This window comes from Astyanax mexicanus, chromosome 10, assembly GCF_023375975.1.
Source record: "Astyanax mexicanus isolate ESR-SI-001 chromosome 10, AstMex3_surface, whole genome shotgun sequence".
Lineage (NCBI taxonomy): Eukaryota > Metazoa > Chordata > Actinopteri > Characiformes > Acestrorhamphidae > Astyanax > Astyanax mexicanus.
Genome location: NC_064417.1, coordinates 25,992,457 through 26,004,945, shown reverse-complemented (window position 1 = coordinate 26,004,945; position 12,489 = coordinate 25,992,457). Strand labels below are relative to the sequence as shown.

Genomic DNA, 12,489 nt, shown 5'->3' with positions numbered 1-12,489 from the left:
TTTGTAATTTTGTTGCCCTTTTAGTTTTTTCTATGTATGAAACCAAACCCTCCAAGCTAAAGAACTTGTAAATAAATCAGGTATTAATGTATATTCAGCATTACATTCTGAGGATTATTTACCAGCACACAGCGCTGTAAATTGAGGATTATTGTACAGTCAGGCAGTTTTTAAGGTTTTGGTTCTGTATCGAGGAGAATTACATATACAAAATGGGACATATGTGTCAAGCTAAAGTGCTGATTGTCAACTTTAATTCAGTTTTACAGTGTATTGAATGAATCATGCATAGCTTATGTACAAGCAAAACCCATTTAAACATTAAAAAAAGACCAGCATCCCCCATTTCAGGACTGTCAGAATATGTCCGGGAAGAAAAGAAAAACCTGAAAAATTAATACTATAGAACGAAGAAAACTCTACTCTAACTAAATCTAGGGGGCTACTGATCCAAGAAATAAGACTAAAAACACTGAAACAGGGAAGCCAAAACAAGAGGACTATTACAACATGACTATTAAAAAGATATTCAAATGTTTGCTTAAATCCAAATATATATTGAGACACTAATGCTGAGATTTTAAACACTATTTTAATTTTTTTTCTCTGGCTTGTAGTCATTTGTTTAAGTGGACATGTAACCAGCAAATACTCTAGCATAATTTGAAAAATAATGTAAAAATAAATGTTTGGAACAAGCCACATAACCAGCCAATGGAATAATATCAGAAGCAAATCATACTGTAAAAAGGTTTTAAAAAAAAGATTTAAAAAAATATAAAAAGAAAAAAAAGAGGGACAACACTTTATAAAAAGGCACAATCATATAAAATTTGTGGTAAGAATGTGAACTGGCGACTATCAAATATAATACATGAATTTACAGGTGCAGTTTAGCCTGATTTACTACCCAGATCCTTGATTACTACAGCTATGAAGTAATGCCATTTAATGCCATATAGCTGGTGCTCCAGAACACAGAACCTTCTTCCTGTATTAACTTTCTAGCTACAGAATGTTCCTGACAGTTCTGGCTATTTGCAGTAAAGAAAATATACTTTAAATATACTGATTAATAATGTGGCTACAAGTGCACTTCAGTGCACTATAGCACAAGAATGCTTAGTATACTTTAATCTACTTTTTTCACTAGGGTTATAAAGATATATAAGGTGAATAAAACCCATCATGTGCAATTTGTCTCACCAGACACTAAGTAGCCAGACCTTCAGGGCCGTTCATTCTCCTGCTTCATGCTTGTGCTTTTTGCTGTGGTTCTTGTTTGAGTAGTAAGTGAAAAGTTGCTGAGTGGAGTTCAGATCAGGTCACTGACTCGACCAGTCAAGGACTTTCCCTCAGTGTTCTTTATCAATATCCCTCAGCTCTGTACCTCCACAAGCTGAAGTGGCACCAGCTGCTTTCTCATGTTCATTTCACATTTCCTTACCTCTGCCAGCGCCAGCAGTCACATCATCAGCGAGGACAAGTGAGCCTGTGCCGGTGGCAGCTGTACCTGCCACCTTGTTTGACAGATGACATGGCATTCTGGATCATGATCCTCTTTATCGTCTTTATGGTCTCCTCCTATTGTTTTACTACTACTAATTCATGATCATTTAGATTTTTTTTTCGACCAAATTCCTTCCTTGAAGATGATGTTTTTGACTTTAGTAGTTTTAGTAGTTTTAGCAAATCTCTTTAAATGTTGTAAAGGACATCTTCTCACTAAACTAGCAGCAATGTCCTTCGAGACAACCATTATAGCCCAGCCTTGCTTTGAGACATTGCTACCCCTAATGCTCAAGCCTGTATAAGTTGTGAGGCGTTGTCTTGTGAGTGAGGCTGAACACTGGTCAACGTGCTCATGGCAAGATGACATAAATTATCCGTGTTCTGTGGCACATGGATGCGACATTACACTACATTTCCGAATGCTACGTTTCTGAAGTGTCACGTATCTACCGGGGATATGTAATATGTAATAGAAGGCAACCCTAGCTTGTTTTCTATGTTTGATGAAAATCCTAAAAAATGAATTCACCTAAGTAACTGAACTTTTAACTACTCCAGCCCCAGCTGCCATATAGTAGATTGTGTCATGGTGAGTCACCTTATCTGGATGTACAGTACCATACCAACAAAAAAAGAAAAAAAGCAATGAACTGCATTTTATAAAAAAAATTACCAGGCAAAATAAAGTTTTCCTAGGTCAGAGAGTTTCTGGCTTTTTTGCCCTTAGAAAAGCTTAGATACTCACGGGGTGGTCTTCTGGTAGGTTTCACAAACCGTGGAGACCTTTCCTGGAGTTTGCAGAACATCTTTCTTCTCTTGAGAATCAATGATGCATACTTTAGGATACTGGGCGTGGCACAGTTGCACTTATTATAAAACGACACTCAGAAATGAATCCATACACTGTGCTTGAATGTTAAGATGTTCCTCACGGCAGCAGACCTTTTTGTTTTTGTTTTGGTATCACTGTCACTGTTTTTACTATTATTGTGTTTTATTATTAATGTTACTATTTTGGTATTATTATCATTAATTTAATTATTAATTTTGTATTGTATGTGTTCTGTGTACCCTTGGGTGGGTGGGATCTGGGTTGTTGTTTGTATAATTGTGAAAAGTGAAAACCTATAAATAAAGTTAGAAAAAAAAAAAATAAATAAAGTTTTCCATCGAATCATCTCATGCATGTTTTTCCCTGATTTCCCTCAGAGACCAGGAAAGCAGTCAACTACTTCTAACAGGACATCTTCTCGCTAAACTAGCAGCAATGTTTTTCGAGACAACCATTATAGCCCAACATTGCTTTAAGATATTCTTCATGGCTGCTCAAAACTGTCATTACGGCATAATGAATAAATCTGTATGCGGAGCTGTCGCCTCCTTAGCTGTGGCTGATTTGAATAATTCAGAGTGTTACAGACATATAGCTGTAAATTGTACATTAATCCTGGAATCGTGCTCCCCCTGCGAGATTGGAGCGCAGCTTTAATAATGGAGGGGAGCGGCGTTCAGGATGAGAGATGAGCAGAGGATGGGGGGCTGCTCTCTGCCAGCCCGCACTCGTTTCTGCACACCAAATTATTTGTCGACAGCTCCCCGATGTTTTAGTGGTGACAGCGCGTCCCACCGGCCCTCAACAACTTAATTTATCATCACTTTCCCCAGCTTTAAGCAAGTTGGCTTACCGGAGAGATTCTCACTTCTGATTCGCTGAGGGGGAGGAGGGAAAACACAGGGATACATATTGAATGTGCTTGTTGATGAAGGTGATGAAGGGAACTCAGTGGAAAATTAGTTCTGTAGTGGCCCAGCTGGCTTAAGTGCTACCAATATGATCACTGGTTGGAATCCCGGTCATGCAGCTAGCCCTGAGAGACTACAACTGGCCTTGCCCTCTTGGGGTGGGTAGATGGCGCTCTCTCCCCTCATCACTTCTAAGGTGATGTTGATCAGCACAAGGCATCTGTGAGCTGATGTATCAGAACCCAGTTGCTGTGCTCTTCTTCAAGCGTTCTGTGATGCTACTCTGCAATGCTGCATCAGCAGCAGTTCAAAATGAGGCAGTGATTGGCTTCACACATGTCGGAGGAGGCATGTGCTAGTCTTCATTTTCCTTGTGTTGAGGTATTACAAGTGATGGGGGATGGGGGAATTGGGTGGAACAATTGGCCAGATAAAAAAATTGAGTAGTCATATTCTCAGATTCCATTACTAGCAGAGTTTCTAGCCCTAGAAACCATCAGTAGATAAAATATGCCAGCATTATGTCCAAATATGTCCAAGTTGAGCACTGCTTGTCATTTTCCCTCCAAAATGTCATGTGACTCGTTAGTGTTACTAGGTCTGAGGTGTGCATAGGGAGGGAGCAGGTGTGTTCAATTTTGTAGTACAGCTCTCACACTATCTCATACTGGCCACTGAAAGTTCCAACATGGCAAACAACTCTCTGAGAATCTTAAAAGATGAGTCATTGCACTACATGAAGATGGCCAAGGCTACAAGAAGATTGCCAACACCCTGAAACTGAGCTGCAGCACAGTGGCCAAGATTATCCAACATTTTAAAAGAGCAGGGTCCACTCAGAACAAACTTCACGTTGGTCCTCCAAAGAAGCTGAGTGCTTGTGCTCAGCGTCACGTCCAAATTCTGTCTTTGAAATTCTGTCTTAGGCGCAGGAGTGCTGTCTGCATCGCTGCAGAGATTGACGAGGTGGGGGCTCAGCCTGTCAGTGCTCAGACCATAAATCGCACACTACGTTAAATTGGTTTTCATGGCTGTCACCCCAAAAAGGAGCCTCTTCTGAAGACTGTACACAAGACAGCCCGCAACAGTTTACTTAAGACATGTCAACAAATGGCATGGATTACTGGAACCACGTCCTATGGTCTGATGAAACCAAGATTCATTTGTTTGGTTCATATGGTCTCAAGAATTTGTGGCGTCAACCAGGTGAGGAGTACAATGGATAGGGATACACTGTATATCTACTACCAAAGGTCCTGTTGTATTATATTGGCAGTCATTCTCTACAGGGACTAGACTTTCTGTTTCTGGTTCATTTTTGGTCAAAAAACAGACACTTGGCAAACATACTTTCATGCTAACGTTAAAACTAACGAGGCAGTTAATGAATTACGAGCACGGGTCGCCTGTTTAAAAACTTTTTTTCGATAAATTGCGAAGTTTTCATCCTCTAAAGCAAGACTTCTGAACATCAGGAGCAGGTGGCTTCACAGCCTTTGAATATTCAGACCTGTAATTTAACTCCGGGATAGGCTTTCAGCACAGCGAGAAAAGTCAATATTTGGATTGCGTGAATATTCATGAGCTGTAAAGCCAGAGAAACAGGAGGGACTCTAATTTCAACAAAAGGATTTGTGCTCGGAAAGTAATGAATCTAAAATACTTACGAGGGAGATTAGCGCTGTAGTAGGCACTCGACAGATGTTGAATCAGATATTTAGGAACATGCGATTCTTTCTTTCACGAGCAAAGATCATACGTAGCGACGCGGCAAACGCTTTTGTGCAAATTTCTTCGGCCTCCCTGCGAGCGCAATGCTAATAGGATCGATTGTTATTCAGAGCTCAGCTGAAACTAGCTCTGTGTTAGCATAACGCTAATAAGATTCCCCAGCCAAAGTGGCCTCGGGCTGTTTCTTGGACTCATCTTGTTTTTTTCTTCTTCTTGAAAACCACAATGGACCCAAATTAAATACAGTTCTTCTCTTATAGGTTTTGGAAGTGTGCCTCAGGAGCGCAGCAGCTCGTCGTTAGTTGGTTTGCTCCTTCGTTCCTTCGTTTGCTCTTACGCTTGTTTTTATCGAGGGGCAGGGAGGGTCTGGTTTTCTCGGGCTGCTGTATCAACAGAATTAAGGTTAGATTTTTTTTTTACAGCTGAATGAGGGATGAATAAGTAAGGAGAGTAAAGGTCTAATGCTGGTGTTCTGGATCTTTTGGATGTAATTGGTGAGGGATTGGGCAACATGAAATAAAAGCTGAATGTGTAAACTCTGATATTTAGCCCCCCACTCCCTGCTGCTTCTAACTGACTGAATAATTAATGCCACTGTTGGCCTGGTGCTCCCATTTATACTCTCTCTCTCTCTTTGTCTCTTCTCTCTCTATCTCCCTGGTTGGTTGCAATGAAAAGCTGTTGTTTTCAAAGGTCTTTCCTTTTTTTGCTAATAGAAGCATTTCTTTAATGTGAATCTCTCTCTCTCTCTTTCTCTCTCTCTCTCTCTCTATCTCCATTGTGATTGATGAGGCAAAACTGAAGCTGATGAGATGGTGGTAAAACGCCAGCCAAGCCTTAGTTAAATATAATGTCTGAATATTTCAGGTGATGCCATTCTAAGCCCAGTTATCCCAGTAAGCCCCAGAAAGCTTTGGCTATAAACTGGAACTGGACAGACCTCAACAGTTTGCGTCAACTGTTTTGGTGTAATAGTTCTGGAATAAGTACACTTAAGTACACTTAATTTTATCTACAGTGCTGTGAAAAAGTATTGGCCCCCTTCAGATTTCTTTTGTTTTTGCTTTTTTATCATACTTACATTTTTCAGTGATTCAGAGTCATTGTTTGTGTGATTTGAATCATTGTCCTGCTGCAGAACCCAAGTACGCCTGAGTTTGAGGTCCCAAAGTGATGGGTGAATATTCTCCTTCATGATTGTCTGGTAAACAGCAGAATTCAGGTTCCATCTATTACAGCAAGTACCACCATCACACCACTACCACCACCATGTTTTAAGTTTAGTATGATGTTATTTTTCTGAACTGCTGTGTTAGCTTTACGCCAAATGTAACAAGACACATGCCTTCCAATAAGTTCCACTTTTGTCTTCTCACTCCAAAGAATATTGTCCCAAAGAGCTAGGAATTATCAAAGATGTTTTTTGGTAAATGTGAGATAAGCCATTGTGTTCTTTTTGGTCAGCAGTGTTATTTGCCTTGGAACTCTCCCATGGTGACCATTTTTGACCAGTCTCTTTCTTATTACTGAATCGTTAAAACTGACCCTAAATAAGGCACATGAAACATACATTTTTTAAATGTTGTTTTGTGTTCTTTTGTGTCCTCCTGGATGAGTTGTCCATACCCTTTTGGAGTAATTTCAAAAGGCCAGTCACTGCTGGGAAGGTTCACCAGTGTTCCATGTTTACTTCATACTTCAAGAACAATTAAAAGAAATGCTTAGAAGAAGAGATAGCAAGATAGATTTAATACCCGACAATGAAACAAAGGAAACAGGGAGGCATATAATAAAAGATGGTCCAGGTGAGTGCAATCAGAAGCTTGGCGAGCGTGAACACCTTAGCGACATGTGATCAGCAGAGTCCAGAGAGTAACTCAGGGAAATAAGCTGACTGAGCATGCTGGGAATTGGAGTCCTTGATGTGAAGTTTAGAGTCCAGAGCAGTCAGACTGTCAACGTCAGAAGTGACAGTATGTTTGACGAAAAAGCAAAAACAAAAGAAATCTGTAATGGAGGCAAATCGTTTTTCACATCACTGTAAATACACATATATTTAAAACTCTGCAAATATGATCACTACATTGCCATTAATTCATTAATCAACATAATAATAAACATCCTTATTATCCAATATGACCAAATATTTGCCCTAAATTTTCATCTCAAGTCTAAAAGAAACATAAAATAAAAATGTAATACGAATACAATACATTTACCACTTGCTAATGAACTTTTTTCAATATTTGATGCCATTAGAAACACACTATATGCAAAGCACATGAATAAAATAAAGTTGGTTGCTTTAAAAATCCACTATTTCACACTGCTCGCTGCTCCTGGTGTTTCTGACTCTGTGTGTAATTGATTTATGTATTGATCTGAAACTCATTGCTCCTGGACCTGTACAAATATTTGCTCTGCTTGCTTTCACTTATATATAAAACCACAGGATGTTTATCCAGAACTGTATTTATTTACATTTTTGTTTATGCGTATTTAGGCTCTGGTCAGTCCCCATCCACTGCTCTTATTATACAGTGTCCTGGTTCTCTCTCTCTCTCTCTGGGAAGCAGTTTGACCAACGGCATAATGTACCGTAGATGCATGAACATATTGACTAGATGTAGTTAGCAGTAGGGCGTGGCTTAAAGAGGCATGTGTAAAGTTGTATAAAGCTGTACCTAAATGTGAGCTGATGGTAGAAATACATAGATCACAGATATTGATTGATTTGCTGCTGGGATAATAGTGGAGTGTCTCCACTGTGTCATTGATACTTTTAATTGGCTTCCTTGAATTTATCAGTCACTACCTGTGTTAGTGATGCGTATACTAGTATTATACATATTTCTGCACGCCTGAAGGAGGTTCACCCTAGGTTTTTGTGAAATCTGTAGGTGGTTCAGCAGACAGAGTAGCACTGGTTCATGCAATCTGAATCAACCTGTTGCTTTATTTGTTTTATCTCTTTGTGTATTAGTCACTCTGAACATTTATGACTCATGCTTTTTTTATGATTTATTACCCTTTAAAAAATGATGCATGAAGCATCAATGTGGTGATAGATTGTGCACTTGAGTTACTAAATGTCCAGTAAAAAACAAGCATGTTGAACTGTGATATTGATCATTGGTGCATTTAACCCATTATGTGCTATGACTTTTATTAAGCAATAAGACTTACTAATTGGTAACTACATGCCAAGCAATTAGTTGTGCACAATATATTATTTTAAAATGTATTTATTTTGTTTTGCTGCTTGAAACAAAAGGAAAATTCACACTGTTTAAATTTTGGTGAGATCTTTCAGAAGCAAAATATATCTGCACAATATCGTTGATTTTACTCCAATATTGGATACACAGTTTTCATTATTTGTTTTATGATATGATACTGTCAGAACACTGGTCCACTTTTCCAGGAGCAGTTCTGATGAGAGCCAGCGACTGCACTTGAGGATACTTGTTCTTGACATTTTTCTTTTCATAAAGTATTTTTTGACTTAGTTGAGTAGTTACTTAAACAGGGCTTTTCACTGTACTGTATTTTTCAGACTATGTGTCTGAAAAATGTGTTGTGTCTCATTTAACCTAATAAGGAAATAAAATCCAGAAATCACTGGTGGTTCGTCAGAGTTTAATAGGTTAAATCTAACCTAAATTCCTTGCACATAACAGCAATCAACAAGTGCGCAGAAAATGGCTAGGCTCTGCAGGACACGACAGCTCACTGCTACATGAATTAGCAATGGGAATTTGGTGCAGAGTTTACAGGCAGTCAAGCGCAGCGGTGCCTGACAAATAGCAGCGCTCATTGGGACTGGATGAGGGAGGCATCCTAATGGGGATTTCCTCTTTTCATTTGAAGAATTTGGCAACGCGCAATGATCCCACCTCTCGAGCCTCCATTGATCAGAGGAACGGTGAATGTGCCAAAGCTCTGCTTGGCTTGAGACGCTATTGTCCGTCTTCAATAAGGTCCTACTCTAATCGTGAGATTTTGGAGCTTGAAGGTTGTGTAAAGCTGCTAATGGGGCTAAAGCTGCCAGTTATTAGTCATCTAGTTCCCTGAGAAACTGTGAGAACAAAACCCTGACTGTTAAGTAACATTATATAGCAGTTTTATCTTAAAATAGCAGCTTTAGAACCACTGTCTGTAATATAGAAATTGACATTCCCATCATTCCCATATAGGTTAAAATGCTGCTACTGCACTATGGAACTTTGGTAACGCTTCATAAGAAATCTTGGTGAATCTGTGTAATGATGCATACATCAAATTAGTCATATGAGGGTGAAATTGTGAAATATTACTCAGTTCACAAACTTCTTTCACTTTTCCTTTCACTTGTCAACAAATGCATGTGTACAGCTGTCCACAATAGAACCCTCAAAGCACGATTTATATTTACAGCAGTGGTGAAAAAATGATTGTTCTTAGTGTTTATTAAAGCCGATGTCTGTAAGTTTTAGGATTGTTCAGTTAGAGAGAGAGAGAAAGATAGGGTGCTCAGTCAGAAACTTCACTCCAACTACATACTTTGTTTTTACTATAAATGAGTAAATGAGCCCTTCTGAAGTCTCCATTGCTCCACCAGCCGCTCGCGTTCAGTAAAACTGAGCTGGATCCCCTTTTAGAGGCTGTACGTGTGACGTAAGTACGTAAAGACGCGTGACGCGGCCAGAAGAACTCCCGCAAAAAGCAATCTTACACCCCAGTTTTCAAAATGAAAATATTAGGCTTAGCATGGATGGTTCCAGCACACTGGTACCATTAAACACAATATTTTGTCCCTTTTCCACTAAGAAATGCTTCTGTAACAAAATAATAGGGACTGCGACTTTAAATATTTGAATTGAAACGTTTTAATCATAACTATGCAATGGCAACCATGAAAAAAAAAATTAAGAACATAATTTAACCTACCAATTTAATTTTAACTCCTTACATTTACATTGATGTAATAAAGAATGCTTTCTAATTAAGAAAATTTATTATTCAGCTTAGATAATGTTTTTGTTAAAACATATAGTATAGTATTTTAGTAACTAGATTATAGCTAGTAAGTTTTAACTATTAGGAATAAGAATATCTTAAAGAGGCACTAAACCCTAAACCATATTTCTTTCCATTAATAGCTGAAAAATGTTCCTTTGACATAATGAAACATGTAAGTCCTGCTTGAACTTTGTATAGATCTTAAATAACCTTTAAAAACACTTTTATTGCATTCATTTCTGCCTCTGCAGTGCTCTCACAGGTTTGACTGTGTACCTTGTTACTTGGGCACACCAAAATATGCAAAAAAAAAAATCAATAATACCACCCTACTGGTAACATCCAACCATCTGTGTCTAACTGCGATCAGAGACACACTGTTGCTGCTGCAGCTCAACCAATCAGCTCCTGCCATCCCTCCTGCCCTGCTCCTAAACCCATACATCACCCAGTCCCCCTCGCAAACTGCCCCTCACATTTTTTAGCATTTTTTCAAATTTCTAATTTTCAGAATCTAGTAGCCTTTCCTGGACAGTAGCAGGGCAAACTCTTATTTAATACTGTTGAGTTTGGAAAGCAGGTATCTGAATACGTTTGTCTATATAGTTTCCATGTTATATGAGGTGTTATCTTGTGAGTGAGGTTGAATGTTGGCCATTGTTCTCATTGTGGCAAGACAATGTAGAGCATCACACACTAAATTATGAACTAAATTACACAGATACTGAATAATTCAGCTCCTGTCAACAAAGGATCACAATATAAATCTTATTTGCTCCAGAACTGTGTCCAGTACAGTCATTTATTTGAGTCTGAGGCAACACTAGGTTGTTTGCTGTGTGCAGTCATGGAGTTGTTCACTGCTCTGCTGCTTTCAACATCTTTTATCAAAAGAATAGAGGAAGAGGAGCGCAGCCTTTGAGTCTGGCAGCCGGAGCAATAAGAGGACAGTCCCACAGTCTACTATCAACTCGCACTGCCAGATGAGCCCACCTGCAACTGCATCCTCTACTCTCTGAATGCAGCTCATTTTTATTTTTAAACAAATATACCTTTCAGACAACAGCCAGAGCCATAAACCAAGAGTGTACGCCAGCTGCGGCTAACGCTAATGCTATCAAACATTTGACTGTGGCACCTTATCAAAATACTGTGCCTATTGGGGTTCTGCTTAAGACTATTCTTTATAAGACTTCAAATCAAATCAAAGCAAATTTATCGCTATAGTGCTTTTTATAAGCAATGTGAGCCTTTACAGAAATGTGGTAGCAGGACCGAGAATCTGACAAAACAATCAACATACAACAGAGAAGCTCCAGTGAGCAACAGAGTCTAGGAAAAGCTCCCTTAGAGCCTTAAAAGGAACCAAGGCTCACATGAACCTTATACTGTCACATGTACTATCGAGGCTAATTGTGAAGTGGAAAGAAAATTATGCATGATTCAAAACATTTATTACAAATAAAATCTAAAAAATGCAATGTGCGTCAATACTTTGTGGAACCACCTTTTGTTGCAAATAGAGCTGCAAGTCTTTTAGGGTTTGTCTCCACCAGCTTTGCGCATCTAGTGACTGAAATTTTTGCCCATTCTTCTTTGCAAAACAGTTCAAGCTCAGTCAGATCAGATGAAGAGCGTCTGTGAACAGCAGTTTTTTTAGATCTAGCCATAGGTTCTCAATTGGGTTTAGGTCAGGACTTTGACTGGGACATCCTAACACATGAATAAGTTTTGTTTTAAACCATTCCACTGTAGCTCTGGCTTTATATTTAGGGTCTTTGTCTCCGCCCCAGTCTCAAGTTTTTCTTCCAAGATTGGCCTGTATTTACCTCCATCCATCATCCCATCAACTCTGCCCAACTTCCCTATGTCTGCTAAAGAGAAGCATTTTGCATTTTTGGCCAAAAAGTAAAATTTTGGTCTCATCTGACCAAAGCACACTGTTCCACATGTTACCTGTGTCTCCACCATGACTTCTGGCAAAATGCAAACTTAACACTCTTCCATAAAGACCACATTTTTTGTGCAGTGCATGACTAATTATTGTCCTGTGGACAGATTCCCTCTACCTGAGCTGTAGATCTCTGCATTTCATCCAGAGTCACCATGGGCCTCTTGGCTGCATCTCTGATCAGTGCTCTCCTTGTTGGGCATGTAAATTTAGGTGGACAGCCTTGTTTTGGTACACTCACAGAAATATTTAACCCTAACTTTTAAGATTTATGTAATTTTATTACATGACAAATTCCCATGTACTTTTTTTAGATAATTTTAACACAAACCTATCAAATAAATGTTACATGATGCATATTCATTCATGTAATAAAGCCTATTTATTTTAAATGCATAATAACCAGGTTTATGTACGGAGTATAAATAAAGTATAAGTACTCTAAATTAATAATACTAATGAGTGTATTTAATTCAAATACATAAAGTATATTGTTCGAATTACAATAAGCATAATCAGGTTACCTACACAAAATAAATAGCATATATTTA

At 38.7% G+C, this 12,489-nt stretch overlaps 1 protein-coding gene across 4 annotated transcripts in view; it reads left to right on the top strand.

Moving 5' to 3' along the window:
* Positions 1–12,489, top strand: part of fstl5 (follistatin-like 5) — a 274,862-nt gene that overhangs the window by 66,281 nt on the left and 196,092 nt on the right. The gene's annotated exons all lie outside the window — the stretch shown is intronic.